Consider the following 16790-nt stretch of genomic DNA (forward strand, 5'->3'; position numbering starts at 1 on the left):
GGTAGTATCGTGTATTATCGTCTGAATCTATGTTGCGGAGTGTGCTGCACCAACAGTAGATGGTAGTATCGTGTATTATCGCCTGAATCTATGTTGCGAAGTGTGCTGCACCAACAGTAGATGGTAGTTTCTTGTATCATCGTCCGAATGTACGTTGTGAGGTGAGCAAACCAGCAGTAGATGGCAGTATCGCCTGAATCTATGTTGCGGAGTGTGCTGCACCAACAGTAGATGGTAGTATCGTGTATTATCGTCTGAATCTATGTTGCGGAGTGTGCTGCACCAACAGTAGATGGTAGTATCGTGTATTATCGTCTGAATCTATGTTGCGGAGTGTGCTGCACCAACAGTAGATGGTAGTATCGTGTATTATCGCCTGAATCTATGTTGCGGAGTGTGCTGCACCAACAGTAGATGGTAGTATCGTGTATAATCGCCTGAATCTATGTTGCGGAGTGTGCTGCACCAACAGTAGATGGTAGTATCGTGTATTATCGTCTGAATCTATGTTGCGGAGTGTGCTGCACCAACAGTAGATGGTAGTATCGTGTATTATCGCCTGAATCTATGTTGCGGAGTGTGCTGCACCAACAGTAGATGGTAGTATCGTGTATTATCGCCTGAATCTATGTTGCGAAGTGTGCTGCACCAACAGTAGATGGTAGTTTCTTGTATCATCGTCCGAATGTACGTTGTGAGGTGAGCAAACCAGCAGTAGATGGCAGTATCGTGTATTATCGCCTCTGAATCTATGTTGCGAAGTGTGTTGCACCAACAGTAGGTGGTAGTGTCTTATATTATCATCCTAAAACTATGTTGTGATGTGTGCTGCACCAGCAGTAGATATACAGTTATGGTAGTATCTTGTACAGTGATCTTTGTACAGCACTGTGTTTATTATAAATAGAGGGAAATTTTGGAAACTGCTGCATTCTATGTGACATAAGCGTTAAGCATATTCGTTCAGAAAATATTCATTTTGTAACTACAATTTTGAAAAAATTGAATCAGCCATATTATTTCAAATAAATTATAAACACTCAAAAAACAAAATATTTGTTTTTACCTTTATTTTTATTTCCTTAAGGCCGCCTCACATCGCACGTCTATCCATCCACTGGACGGATGGTTGGATGTCCGGTAAAGATCGCTCGTCCGCTTATTAAATGGAATGCCTCATACTGGCATCCGTCGAACCGCTGGACGAAAAATTGTCCAGTGGATGAATGGATGTTTTGGCTTTATACATACGTCCGGGTGAACGTTTTCAGCTGCGCATACGCACAGCATCACTTCAACAGACACCACTCAACTAGTTCCTTTCCGCGTGGTGTCTATTGGTCGCTGAACCGTGTTATCCGTGTTATTTGAACCTAAAAAATCAGTTTTTCGCTACCTAATTCCTCATTTTAAAGCTCCTTGTCGAATTGTCAGCCTAAAAGGAGATGCTTTCTTCGTTTACGTACACTTTAGGCTGTGTTTGTAATGTTTCACGCATTACATTAAAATACGTCTATTCATTTTACCAAACACCTAAAAGAACATGAAAAATGTACAACATTTGAAGTGATAAACCACTTATTATTGGGAAGATAAACCGCATGTAATGAATCAGATAAATGTAAATTTTTGAGAAAACTGTATTTAAGCACTAAAACAACAATGCAGTGACAACCCATTGTGCGGATGTAGTACACCTAAAAAGGAAAAGGCATGCCTTTACAAAATGGGGAATAAGTACAAAAGTATTGATGGAATATTGTTAGTTTGTGGACGATGTTTTAAAATTGGATAAAACAAGACCTTTCTGATTATGGCCAAAAGTTTCTGGTAGATTTTTCTTTCAGTTCATAAGATTGGTATATCAGAACAGAAAAATTGAGCAATCTCTTTCCTGGAACATTTACAAATTAAATGACACCAACTGTGAAACAATATATTATCCCAGCTTCTAGGAGCACTCTGCTTCTAGGAGGTCCTGGTCTCTGACACCTTCTGGTATTTGGGAGTACCAGACCCTGAGAAATCTCATCATGTAGAAGCTCTCAGTCTCTGATAACTTCCTACTTTCGCAGCCTATTTGGGCTCTGAGCCTTAGGTATATTCCGGCTTCCAACAACGTTATTTGAAAGAAGGTCATGACCCTGAGGCTCGGCCACAATAAAAACTTTACCTTCCCATTTATATCATCAACGTTTTGTTAAATTTTGCGTTAAAAACTGTGCCGGCCATAAATTTGATGTTCCTTTAAATACATACTTACAATACATTGAAAATTCTTTACACATTGCTATAGTTGCAAGTCCGTTATCTTTACAGCGACAAGATGTTGACTAGAATAGTTTCATCGATAACGTCATGAAACCGGTTGTTAGTCAATCATATAAAGTATTGTATTAAATTGTTTTATCATTAAATACTGTATAGAAAAGTATTTAACCTTTGCTAGCAGGTGACTGAATGAGAGCCATCCGGATTTATTACGAAACAAATATTTACAACATGAGAGCCCGATTCCCTGTAAGACCCCGTGTTGCCTTAGTTCCGATTTTTCTGAGAAGGCAAAAGACTTGTAAGTGTGCTCATCAAAATCAAGTTCGGTTCAATTAGCCCAATGAAACAACACTGTTGCTAGTTAATGTGTTGTTAACGGGCTGTAGCTACGTAATGACGCCTTGTTTGGTGATGTGTATAATCTACACAAGAACATCTGCATAGTACGGCGGTATTAATGACATAATATCCCGTAATGGCCGAGACCTGCCTCATGTGATTACCTATAAGGGATAATGCCGGCCTGGAACAAAGCAGCCATTGTTTGTGTACACGTAGGAAATGTCTGCTTGCCTTTCTCCCCAGGATCAGAACATCCTTTCATCTCTCAAGGTGAGGAACCGCCCAGATCGTGTACTCGTCGCGTTATACTTCACCCGTCGTCTCCTTGTACCTCCAACATTTACAGCTTTTATAGACCACGTTACACTGATCTGTAACATTGATGTCGTGATACTGCGTGCCCTTGATGTAAGCGTTATCTTTGCAAATAGAACAAGAGTGCCAGCCTAAGACCACCGTGGAAGAATTTCCTTCTAAGAGTTTATGTATGACTTAAAGTGTCTTTATTTACGCTATCAGTACTGAAGTTGTAAACGTATACGTTAAGAAAATGAAATAATGCGAAATAACAAACAATAAACTTAATAAAAAATAACTAAACACTTATATACTTTGGCCTTGGTTAAAATTTGTTAGGAGAAACTACATAATTTAACATAATTATAAATTATTAACTATACTGAACTTTGAATATTTTTTACGATTTTCCCGCGAGACGAAAAGCATTCTGGTTGCACTCAGTGTTTGGGTTGCACAATTTGTTGGGTTGCGAGAATTCCTCCCGGAACTACGGTCTCTCGCTCAGGTAGTGTAACTCTAAAGATCTAAAGCATTTTTCCTGGAAAACCTGATTAGTGAAATGTAATAAATAGAATGTACAGATAACGTTTAATTTGGAGAAATCTTTAACGAAGAGTTATAATTATCTAACTAATTATAAAAAGTATTTACTTCTTGTGATTACTACGTTACGATTACCATTGAAACAAAAACTGAGTAATTTTACGTTGTGATGAAATAACAGTAATTTTGTCAGTCGGTGGCAAGAGAACTCAATGAAATATGTCAAGGCATAGAGCTTATACACTATCCGACATGTGTTTTAGTTCCATCCCTTTCGTCGGGTGTCTTTTGCCGCTGTAAATGTTTTAACTGTGGACGTACCATATTATAACCCTATGCGGTCGACCAGGTTTGATTGGTATGATCCAGCCATGTTAATATAGTCGATAAGAAGGTTTGGAAAGGATAATACGACATTTTCACTTTATATCTATTTAGATTATTAACCGGACAAAAATAAGAGTTTTGTGGTTTATTTATTAAGTTATGAATAACAAATAATACCTTGAACTAACGAATTTGTTTCAGTGGTTTACAACATTAATCTGTCAGACTTAATTAACGTTACTTTGAAGGCGGGAAACAAGCTAGCCGTGTGTCGTCCTCTGGTATCAGTTAATAGCATCAGTAGTAAACATCACACCAAGGAGCACAAACTGCAATTTCTTCAATGATCATTCTAAAATTTAAAACCTGAACGCGGAAGACGTATGCAGAGATTTAAGTTATACCAGCAGAAAACTATGCACGTTACCTTGGAGTCCAGCGTGAAGTGAAAGGCGGACTTAAGGAGTGAGCTACACAGAATTGCGCAATGGAATTGCGAAGCTTACTGATACCCCAATGTGTAATTTAAGATCCTTCACACATGTGACGCTCAAAAACGTTGCACAAAGAGAAGCTTTTGAAGAGCTTTTTCAGTGTTGCATCACATCCTACATCAATTTCCCTCTACGGATCAGAACGTGAGCACCGAGAGATGTCCCGTTAGTTACGAACGACAATAATATGTTTCCAGTGAATCTAGATGGCTCAGCTGGATGGTCGGAATGAATAGAGTGCCCAGCCCGACCTCGAGGAGTTGACTGACCGAGGGGCTATCGCTTTGGTTCTTCACACTCCAGTGCCGGTGTTTCCTGAACACTGTCTTCGCCAGAGTCTACTTCACCAGCGTGCATAATGTTACAGGCAACTCCTTCTCTAGACCGACTTGGGTGTCTCCCCCTACCTTCATCGCGGATCTTGTGGTAATAGCCATACAGGATGGCATATTAGTGTTAAACAGTCCACTGGTGTCTGTACACCACCGACTGCTATACCATAGCGGTAGTGGTTGTATTCCATGGTCATCATACCGTTAGTAGTGACTGTGAATACTGAGGCAGTTGATCTACGATATATTAGGATGTGTCGCGGAAACTGTGTTGGTGAGTGAAGTCACTGGGTTTGTGCGCCAACTATGAGGACACTTAGGTATATGAGGCGGTTACGTCTCAATATGCAAGCTAAAATACAATATAAATGTTTTTATTCTTGGACACCATCAAGTTGCGTGTACCGTAGTCTTAAAATACGAAATCCTTGAGCAGTTTGGACCTAACTCGGAGATGAATATGTGAATCGCGTGTATGACCATATGAACTTAAATTGGTAAAATATCGTGATCAATATTTACCGTTAGAGCAGCAGGTGATGTAGTGCTACCTGAAAAGAGTCCTTCCCATATCATTATTTTCCGACTATCTATCTTATTACACTCTTTAACATTTAATGACTGATAGTGTGAAAAGTAATGCTATATACTTATTACCTAAAGAAGACAGGATTAATTGCCAAAGTCCGAAAAAATAAAACAATTTATATGATTTTTCTATGTATAGGACATAAGAATTCATCTGTGCCCAAAATTATTACTTCAAGAAGTATGAACGGGTTTTTACAATTAATATAGTCTTTTTAGTTATTATACAACTGGAACAACCGATGTCATATTACAAGCATATACAAGCTCCATAATTTTAATCACATTACAGCCTCTTAATCCGGTTAATTTTCAGCCTCCGGTTTCATGATCACGTTTCTTCTTTTCGTGACGCTGCTCAAATGCTCCCTATGGAAGTAGTATGTAAATAGTTGACGTGCTGCATGATTCACGAGGCACTCATGATTAGAGAAACACAGTTCATAGTCGAGAGGCTCTTCTGAACGAAGCACCCGCCAATACGGAAAGATTCACTTCCCTAAGGAGGGGCTGGAAGTTGAGTAGGGACTTCTCGTATTTCGGCTTTCATTTGTTTAATGTCCTTTCTAAACACATCAGGAATGTTATATCTTGTACTAGTTTTAAAACTAAGCATTAATAAGATAATTATTACGAACAGCATTCTCTAAATAGGACTAAACTAATCCGTGTAATGTTATAGTGTGAATATATGCGGTTTTATTGTTGTTTTAGAAATAGATCTGGATTTGATAGGAGTAAATTTGCAAAACGATGATGTATCGTTGAACTAAGCTCCTAAATTGAAAACATTTTTATTTATTATTGGAATCAAAATATTGACTTTAAAGTTGTGTAATTTTTCTTTGTTTTTAAACCCGCTGTTAAAATGAACAGTCAACTCAAAATAAAAAAAATATAAGGCAAAGTTAAAGAGATTAAGAAATATGGTTAGGCCTATTTTTCTGTTTATAAAACCCACCTTCATTGTAAGGGTTGATATGTCAACATGGAAATCACTGCTAACTAAAAATTTAAAATAGGTATTTTCCTCGTTATAATCTTGTATTATGATCACAACTCTATGATTCTCCATTTAAAATATACGCTTACAACTGTTCGTTGTTTTTATTTTTACCTATCCTAAAGAATATGTATGAAGGAGGGAAAATCAATAAAAGCTTAAAATAACCCATTGTACACATATAGTTAGGAACAACACCCCGAGTTCTGTTTGAGTTTACTTTCATTGCAAGACCTTTAAGCCCGAGAATGAGCCAATAAAGACACTGGAGAGATATCCTCACCATCACCTTTGCTTAAAAGGATGATTGTCGATTCGAATGTTCAATTTCTTGTCTTGCATAACACACCACTTTCCATCGTATCAATTGGTGTCTGTGTGGCATCAGTTGGGGCGACGTGGGGTCACGGATGGCCTGGGGAAGGTCATGTCGGACATTGTTCTGAAGGTTGGTTACCGTACTCTGCCCATCAACAAGCCGTGACTGCGCAAACTGTTAGGCTATTGTTCCAGGGTCCCTCTAATCACCGACCTTTACAAGATCTCAGTGGCATTGGTGGAACGGGTTTTCTTCTGTTAATTTCTTCTGTTCTGCCCAAAATGCGGAAATTTTTTTGCGAAAGTACTTTTAAATTTTGTAAAGCCGTTGAGTAAAATACCACTATCAGAAGTGGAGACTGTTTCTTAACTCTGTTTTTATGTTTTCAGGTTGTCTAAGAGGTAAAATATTATCTACTGAAACACTCACCTTACAAAATATACCTTGAAGCACGAAACCATCAGATAAGTGTTTCTATCATCGACTTTCTTCCAGCCTGTTGCAAAAACTGCCGACAGTCAGGTGTGTGGTGCGGACGCTTGCATAACCTAAACGTCCGCGATCAGCCGTGATTAAACAGATCGTGCGTGACCCTTCCCACCCAATTGTATAACGTATGAGCTCGCCCGACACATGCACACGCGCCAATCCGTGGATGTATAAAAGTCACAATTAGTTTCCGTTTCCGTCCCTGGCGTAGATAACGGCAGGATAATTGCTGTCCCGTGTCTGTGTTCCAGGTCTTCATCGGACATCCGCCTCCTCCTCGAAAGCGCGTTTAGATAGTACGGATTGATTTTAGAAAGGGTTGAACTATGCATTAAAACTCAATGGCCTAAGTAGAAACTTTCTATTGATAACGTGTTGACACTATCTTTACGTAAAGTGTTTTGTGCTGGGGTACAATGGCTTATTGGATTTCTATTATGGCTAGATTTCAATCAGTAAGGGTAACGTGACATAATGGCTATCACTTTGGTGATTCAGGTACATGTAGCTGAAATTAAATTTCCAGGAGCATTTGATTACCCGTCCCCCGAATATTCGATATTATTAGTAAATTGCTGGAACGAGTATTTATTTATAATAGTAGGGAGGGGAGTTTATAAATCATAGTTTGCCTGGATACTCAGGAGCTCCAGAGATTTAGGGGAACCTCGCGCCCCGACGCGCATACACCGTCACACGCGCAGCCCCTGCCCACCTGCCGTTACTTTTGCTTCGATGACGCTCACACTAGACTATCAAAATAAAATCTAAGTGACTAATATTACAAAGGCGAGGTAATCAATGACCCCTTTATTTATAGGATACGTCAGGAATGTCGTAGTCATTTCGTAGTCAGGCCGGGCTGCCCTTGTGACTTCAGGGCTCGAGGATCGCCTATACTTCTGGTATTCTAGAATATTCGGTCAATCTGTAGTCCTAAATGGAGCTGAAAAAGTGTGACTGAGAAGGGAACTCTTCATATTTCTTAATATACCAGCAGGACAGCTAAGCAAAGATTACCTACGAGTTAATACCCGAAATTCCAGCAACATATATCTTATTTCTTGGATAGTGTTTTGTGACTAGAAAATAACCTATGAAACAAAGTTACTTCAAATTTTAAAATTTTTCTTATTTTTTATTGAATAACTCATCAGTTACTTTAAAAAATTGTTTGGTTAATATAACCTTCGGGGCTCTAGTCTCAAAAATTGCATTAAAAAAATAATAAATGCTCAGGAGTGAAACAGTATTTTCGGTATCTAGAGAACGTTATAGACTATGAATAGTCACACCATGTTAACTACTTAGAATCGATAACAATTCCTAGTATTCTAGGATGAAAACTGGTATCAGAGCAAATGCAGTCTCTCACGACGTTTAACGAGCTCTAAACGCTCGATATCGCCGAGCCTGTGACATCATTCACTGATTAGTACAGTTTTTGGCAAAATTCCTTAGGTTCAGGTAGCATACATACGGGTTGTTTGGACCAATTTAACAAGAAATCTTCTTCAATACCAAGTTAATTGTGAACGACTTTGCCTCTGTCCCCTTAATATTAGTTTTCATCTTATCGTGACGCAAACCTAGTATAACCCCTAATCAATAACAGAAACCGGTTCATGCAAGATATATCAGCGATATATTTCAACTACTCACTTTCATTTTGCTCTGCCCTATTATTAACGCATTTACACCGATACTTTCTTAGTTATTCCAATACATATCCAATATGATGCACTCCGCTGCTTACAAGTAGGTATGAAATGAATGTGTTATTCCTACTCATCCCACATCTCTAATTTTAAGAACACGCAAAAATACAATAACATACGCTTGTTTTATGATGTTATCAATCACATCATTCTGACCTACTGTGTAAATACAATACTTTCGTAGCACCGGTCTTTTAGAAAACGGTTTGGAGGTATTCATATGATAACTGAATAATCACTACCATTTGGTGAACATGGGCGGATTATCGACGTTTATAACCAAATTCTGATATTGACTATATTCTAGTAATTTCACAAAAATCTCATAATGGATTTTATTCGCCATCACAATAAACTGCTCTACACAGTCCGTATGGGGGAGGGGGAAGTAAAACATAAAGTTCTAAATGATGAATAAAACTGACAATGCGCTTTATAAAGACCCTGTTGGGACATATTATTGAGGTCTAGAATGCTCCACTTTACTGTACAATTCCTAATCTTCTACGTAGAAAGAAAAGTAAATTGTTAGCTGATTATTAGCTGTATTTTTATTGAAGTTGTATTTGTAATAATGTTACAAATGGTTCCAAATGCCTAATTCAAACATTTCTAGTTTATAACTTAAATTGTTTAGAGCATAAAGTGCACCTTTAATGGGCAACGCATAACATCCGTTGTGGGCAATTGGGGTATTTACAGTTTATATGATAGTTCATCTGTACTCTGATGGTGGTGGGTTGATCACATCGGATTTAGATAATTACTATTTTGGCGCACCCTTTGTAATATATTGTGTACTGTTTACAGGAATATGTAAGAGGACACGGATTAGCTAAAACTCATCATCAGTTCATTGACCCAGATGTATCCGGTGAACGAGGATAATTCTAGGACTGTGGGACGGATATTCAGAAGCTGGACGATAATTGCTCTAACGGGAGTAATTTGTTGATTGTTGAACAATGAAGACACTACGACCACGGCTGATGATGTTGACGGAGTGACCGTTACACTAATAGCTAACTGCGACGTCGCGGTGCAGATGATAGGGTATCGTACAATGGCCGGAATGGACGAATGGCACCAGCAGAACCGTCAATTTGTGTCCCGTTTCTCTGTTTGTTACTCAGGCTCTGGTTACTCTGGTCAACCATTGTACTGAACAATGTGTCACGAGTTGTATCCTTGTATCCTTCATTATCATTTGGAAATTTTTTACAAAAAATGCATCTGTATATTCCACGTTTGGATTGCTGTACCGGTAAATTTGATCTATAACTTGTGAAACCACCCAAAGGCAGTGAATTTTCAAAGACTATTTCTTATATGGTCTGTACACTTATTGAAAAAATTGACCAAGATTAATTATTTTATATTTTACGAAATATTGGATATGAGCAATCTGCATTCCGAATGAAATAAGAAACAAAAACGTAGCCAGAAAAATTGGGGGGGGGTCTAGACAACTTTAATTTCCCGTAGTGGGCAGAAATAAAATCCCCAATTTGTTCCTTAAAATGTTATTGGCCGTTTCTATGTTGATAACGATCTTTCACCAGTACATGTCAATAGTACAGAATTATTTATATAATAATAATCGTTTATAAGAAAAGTAATTATTGAAAAATTGAAAATTCGGGGTGTCCGGACCCCTTGGGCTCCATCGCTGGCTACGTCCTTGGTAAGAAGCTTTAAAGAATTGGTGTAATTGGCGGGCTGTGATAGTTACATTGGCTTACTCGCTACATCTATGTACCATTAGTTTGTGAGCAAGATGGCTACTATACAGAACATGATTTTCTACGTTTATTAGTTTCAAAGAAACGAGTCGGTATTTACAGTATTGCTGGCATTTTGTCTCCGTTTTAGCTTAGTGCAACTAGAAAATACATAAGACGTTCTGTGACTTATCAAACACAAAAGCGTATGAACCATTCTTTCTTTGCGGAATGTAAGTAGAATAACGTATCTGGATATATTAAAACCATTGCTTTTCTTCAACTTTCCGGAGATTAACAAGATATAACTTTTCAAGAAGATGGAGCTTCGCTCCATAGAAACTGTAACGTCCGAAGATGTTATATTAATTCTCTTTTTGAGCACAAGATAGATCACATGGAAATCAAGACCTGGCTGTAAAGTTTTCGCCACTGAGATGTACTTTGTGTCTTTCACTTGTGAGGTTATGTTAAGAAGGTTTTTTAGTCTCTACTTACTAATAAATCAAGCCGATCTACGGAACCGTATCATTGCTGCAGTGCACACATTGACACAATAAATGCTTTTGTTCCTCTTAAAGGAGTTTTTCTACCGTTTGTATATTACTGTACAGCAAATAAATATCTCATTATATATTCGTAACTTGCCTACAATTTTGAAAATTCTTCTTGTTTAGTAAGTGGATGGATTATGTCCAATTAATCCTTAATTAAATCCAAATTAATCAACCTGGATAAATTTTTCATTGGTCTTGTATCTTTTGTATGTCATTGTGGCTTAGCAGCTTGTAGCAATTCGATTTTGGATTTGAGCAGCACACGCAATTATTCTAAGTTGGCGTACCATCGTCGTAATAAAGATATATTATCATACTGCTGGAATTGTACATTCAAATTGTAGAGGTAACCTTCAAAAGACTAATGCTGCAATGATGCTTCTGATACCTTAGGTAAATCTGAGTGCTTTTTGTATTATTAGAGTTAAGGTCCATCGGAATTTAAGTTTCTTCGCCCGTTCCTTGGTATTTTCTTAAAAATGTATTTTCATAGTGATATACTAATCTAGATAAGTTTTTTTAATTTTATATATTTCACTTTTAATTTGGAATGGGGAGAAGAGATACACTCACGCTTCCCCTTAAAGACGTGCCCCGGTCCATCCAAATCAGTCAACTGATGGCAAAAGCACAAAAAGTGTATCGAATCTCGCTTCAGATGTCGTCTTGTTGCGACGTGACCAGTGTATTGAATCCTCTAGCCTCTATGCTCTTCAGTAGACTGATGGAAGATCTCGTATCCAATCCTCAGTTCACCAATAGGTATCCCGAATAACATCAAGAAGAATACAGCCACCGACTGATAACATTTCCATAAATTCCCTATCAATCGCTAAACACAAAATATTGCAATGGACAACGAAAATCATAAAATCCCTGCTTAAGCTTATATCTGAGTCTATTTTAGATTCCTTATTTCAAATATTGGGGTACTAGAAACTGAAAATATAGATATCCAGGGTGGAATGATACAACATTTCTAATTACACAGCTTCCGTAAATTACTACTGTTAATTAAATTCTAAAATTGTTTTATAATAAATAATGCAGTATTTCCATTAACAAACTGAGAATATACATTATATGTTCCCAAACCTTTCATAAACTGTACAAAACAAACACTCCTGCAGCCTGCAATCCTAACGATTAAATCAACAAAACCATTAGTTCACATTCCTGCTCTTCAATCAGAATTTAATCTATCCAGCTCGGACCATACAGCAAGATGTCGTAATTATTGTCTCAGGGCAGTCGTGACCGTGGTCCGTGGTCTCTGTCCATCATGGTTTGGGTTCGGTACCACGGTAATGGTTCCTCTAATGGTCCAGACCACCATTAGCGGGTTCTCAGGACGCTAATAGTTTCTGCACGCCAAACATTGCGGAATAAACTGCATGATTGTTTATTAGTCTTTGGCTTTGACGAACGTAGCTCAGCAGTGACGTATCCTGGGATGGATACGGGATGAGGTGAAGCCCCTCATTCTCTAAAAACCTAAACTTCACATTTTCTGTTCAACCGACAGAAACCTTGTCATAACCCAAGCAGCAACTAATTCCATTATATATGTCATTACCAATTCAATGTAACATGTGTATTACACAACTTTTAACAAAAAGTAATGTGTGAATTTAATTAAATCTGTTGTTTTACTTTCTGAAATGTATCTTTTGTCATTATCGTCACCCTCCTTTTCAACATAATATAATGAAATCATGTAATTAATATATTCCTTTATTATTAAATATATTTTAACGTTTATTCTAATATTGTAACTTCAATTGGTCAATATTTGATTTCCTATGTATGTTATTTAATCTACTAATATGTTTAGTTACAACATATTATTTATATCATAGATAATATTTACTTAATATTCACCATTAATTTAAAAATCAAGTCATCTCATAGCATATTTTATTTTCGTGAGACCTTTCTCTTTTATAACCACTTTGTATTTAGTTATGTGGGTCTTATGATGCTTTTCTTGAAAGCAAAACACTTCACATATTATTCGATTACTTGATGGTTTGATTATTAAATTAATGAACTATTTACAGTCTAGTGTAAAACACACATTGACAGTATTTTAATGCATAGTGAATTTAATAATAATATTCACTCTCATCATCTGACATTACGAAAATTGTCAAAACCGAGATACCTTGCAAGAAAATCATCAATTTCTCTCAACATGACGAAAATAATTTTTGCCAGAGCTAAACATAATTTTTGAAAATCTTTTTCTTATAAGAATACTTCACTTTTTGGACAATACAATTAGCTCTCAAGTGAACAATTTGGTTTCAGAAATGGCAAATCGACAACAGATGAGTGTGTTCTTAGACCTGTCCAAAGCATTCGACTGCGTTGATCACGGTACACTACTCGATAAACTTCAGTCCCACGGCATTCGAGGCGTGCCTCAAATGGCTTAGCTCGTTCCTAAGTCAGAGATCCCAAGTTTTCCAAATATCAAATAAATTACCCAAACCGATAGACCTGAGATATGGAGTCCCTGAAGGGTCTATCCGCAGTCATGTGCTTTTCCTCCTTTACGTGAACGATATAAAATCATCGCTTCCGCATGGAAAATTGGTGCAGTTTGCCGATGATACGCCTCTTTTTTTCAATGCAATGTCAAGCGAAGTTTTGAAACAACAGGCTTTTTTTACTTCAAAAACTGTGTCCAATACTTCCACAACCTCAATCTAACAACAAACTCTTCAAAGACCAACGTTTGAATTTTGTCTTGCGCACTGAGGGCAACCAGTGTGGGTCTGTCATCTTGTTAGATGACTCCACACTGGAAGAAGTCAGCTCTTCAAAGTTCCTAGGAACGCACCTTGATCGAGGGCTGACTTGGAATGAGCACATTTACCACGAATGCGCAAAATTCTGCTCAGGCATTTTTGTTTTGAGATACTGTCCGAGTCAGTTTCTGATTACGGCTTGATTTACGCCCATCTGGAGTGGTCCTTTGGGGAGCATGCGCAAACACTCAGTTTCAAAGAGCATTCAGATAAAGATTTTAAAGTGCCTTTGATTGTTTTAGTCTATTTTACATGCGGAATAATATTTTTGTATATTTTTACAGCTCGTCCACCTTTGATGGAGAAATATTTTATGACTCCTTTTCTCTTTAAGGGGAACAGCATGCATTAAGTTCATACAGTGGCATTCCATTTATCGCTGGAATTGTCGGATAAATAACAACCCTCTATATTGCATACTCTCTGAGATTCTTGTTATCGGAAGACGACCAGCGTGGCGCTTCGGGGATCTATACGATCACGGACTGTGTTGTGTGGGCGGGAAGATGCGCAAATGTCGGCAGGATCACGACACGACCCGCCAAGGCCCTCCGCTCTCTTGCAAATGTCAGTGGAGTGGAGGATTACTGGGATTGTTGCGCAATCGCCCGGGTCTACCACCCATAACGGTGCTTACACCTGCTGTCCATTGTCGATACCAATACATACATCGAAGTGAAGTCTAATTGCTTGATACGTTTGACACAATTAGTTAAATGTAAATTTAACACTTTTCACTATGTTATTCTCTAATTGGTGTTAATACTAATTGGTGTAATACTACTATGTTAATACTCAACAATAAAAGTATGTCACTGTTCAATTACACTCATAGCCAAAATATTACGTTGCTAGAAGTTTAACAGATTGTACGTAGTTGTTATTTTAACTAATAATCGGCAGGCTTCATACTGAGGGAAAAAGGCTGCAATTTTTTACTTTAAGTCGATGCTGGTCAATACTTACAAAGTGTTATAGATGATCAACTGCCGTTTAATGGACAATCTGAAACAGATAGATATAATACAAATTTAAAATGAATTTTAAAAATTTCAAATCCTTTATTATAAAATCATATTCAATAATTATTCATCAATTATGCCCAATTAAAAATCGTAATCTGGCCACTGACAGTATAAGGGTAAGAATATTTTACTGATACTTTGGAACTATTGAGTATCCGCACGGTTATTAATACTGTACATAGTACTGTACGTTATCTATAGGTTTCTAGAACTATTTTGAAATAAACTTTGTTAAAAGTGTAGCGAGCATTAGAAGATTTCGTAACTACAAAGGCTCAACAGGTGTTACTGTAATTATCTGAAATTATTTGTTTTCAAGTAACATGGTCCTTTGCTGTTTGGGTTCTTGGAACTCCATTGTTCCATCCAATTACACCTCCTTGGGTTGCCTAACATTGATCAAGATACATTCAGCTAATTGCTGAATCTAGAAGTCCATCGGCCCTAATGATTGTTGTCAGTCAAGATTGTTATAATAATTAAATCTCTTAATATCCAGAGAATACACTAATTCCTTACTCATTATGATACCTTTGAATTTTGAAGGGTAATCACTTTACTCTTTTGAAAAGTTCCGCTCGTTCACCACCTGTGCTTCTTTACATCGGCATCTAAAACTGCTCTGCTGCCGTCACTACTCTTACTCTCTGCCTGTTCAAAGTTTAATTTCTTTGATATTATTAATTTTTCTCTTATTGAGAAAGTAGGTTTGAGTAATTTTTATACAATGTATTCTTCCTCGTACGATAGTTCTTCGTTTGTACTGAATAATCTTAAAAAGTTGATCTCTTTTATGCAATTATGCGTTTGTAGCATTTATCATCATCACCCCATTGTTATAATTTTGGACTGATCTCAAACAGTTTTGCTGTAGATTATTTCAATAAATTATACGGTATGTAACAAATAATTCAGTAACGGAAAAATACCCAATTCGAAACTGACAATTCACTAACAATTGCAAACGTAAATAATTTATAAACAAGTCCGGATTACCAGTACAGTGTGCTTGTCCATATAGATGCCCGTCAAAGTCAATTATAGACATCTTGAATCTTTTGTCATTGAATATATTGACCCTTGAAAGCATGAGATCTCTGAGTGTACAGAATAAAACTGGTCTAGAAGCATTCAACAAATATGCTTATGGGTCAACTGGAGTAGTGCAGTGGAGTACCGTGGTTCATTCTCGTTTTTAACACTCTAAAAAGATTTATTGAGTTAAAGTAACAAAAAAGTTATGATTAAAATATTTATTTTTTTTCTAAAAAATACAGTATTATACTCTACTATATACATAATATATTCGAATTCACACAACCCGGTAATGGTATGGTACCAATACGAGTGGTGGAATGTGTCAACTACGGACTAGCTCATTACATTTTCACCGAATACCAGGCCGGTTGGCCGGCGCTAACCACGGGGTCGGAATCGGTGAATGGGGCCGTGGCTAATTGAGAAGGAAATCCGAGATCAGTTGGAGAAGGTGTGACAGCCAGTGACACACAACTCGGACACAGTCTAGGAGCGATAATACTTAGGAGAAGGTGTGACAGCCAGTGACACACAACTTGGACACAGTCTAGGGGCGATAATACTTAGGAGAAGGTGTGACAGCCAGTGACACACAACTCGGACACAGTCTAGGAGCGATAATACTTAGGAGAAGGTGTGACAGCCAGTGACACACAACTTGGACACAGTCTAGGGGCGATAATACTTAGGAGAAGGTGTGACAACCAGTGATACAAAAACTTGGACACAGTCTATGAGCAATAATACTTATAGTGATAGAGAATTTCGGTAAGAAATTGTGTTTTTTTAAAGTGGTCTTGGGGGTAATTACGGTGGGTTAGGGAGACAAGAACCCCGCAAGAAATTGTTTGCAGGACAAATTACTCTTGATGATGGCTGTCTGGATGATATCTTTGTAAACTAAGTT

General features: G+C 37.5%; 1 protein-coding gene across 3 annotated transcripts in view; it reads right to left on the reverse strand.

Annotated features, from left to right (window-relative positions):
• The window catches only part of LOC124362311 (cadherin-23), a 148051-nt gene that overhangs the window by 95429 nt on the left and 35832 nt on the right, over positions 1–16790 (reverse strand). For all 3 annotated transcript variants that reach the window (XR_006922453.1, XM_046816706.1, XM_046816705.1), the window contains exon 2: positions 14787–14825. The gene's annotated coding sequence lies outside the window, so the exon portion shown is untranslated. The remainder of the gene's footprint in view (positions 1–14786; positions 14826–16790) is intronic.

The sequence above is a fragment of the Homalodisca vitripennis genome, chromosome 5, assembly GCF_021130785.1.
Source record: "Homalodisca vitripennis isolate AUS2020 chromosome 5, UT_GWSS_2.1, whole genome shotgun sequence".
NCBI classification, from domain to species: domain Eukaryota; kingdom Metazoa; phylum Arthropoda; class Insecta; order Hemiptera; family Cicadellidae; genus Homalodisca; species Homalodisca vitripennis.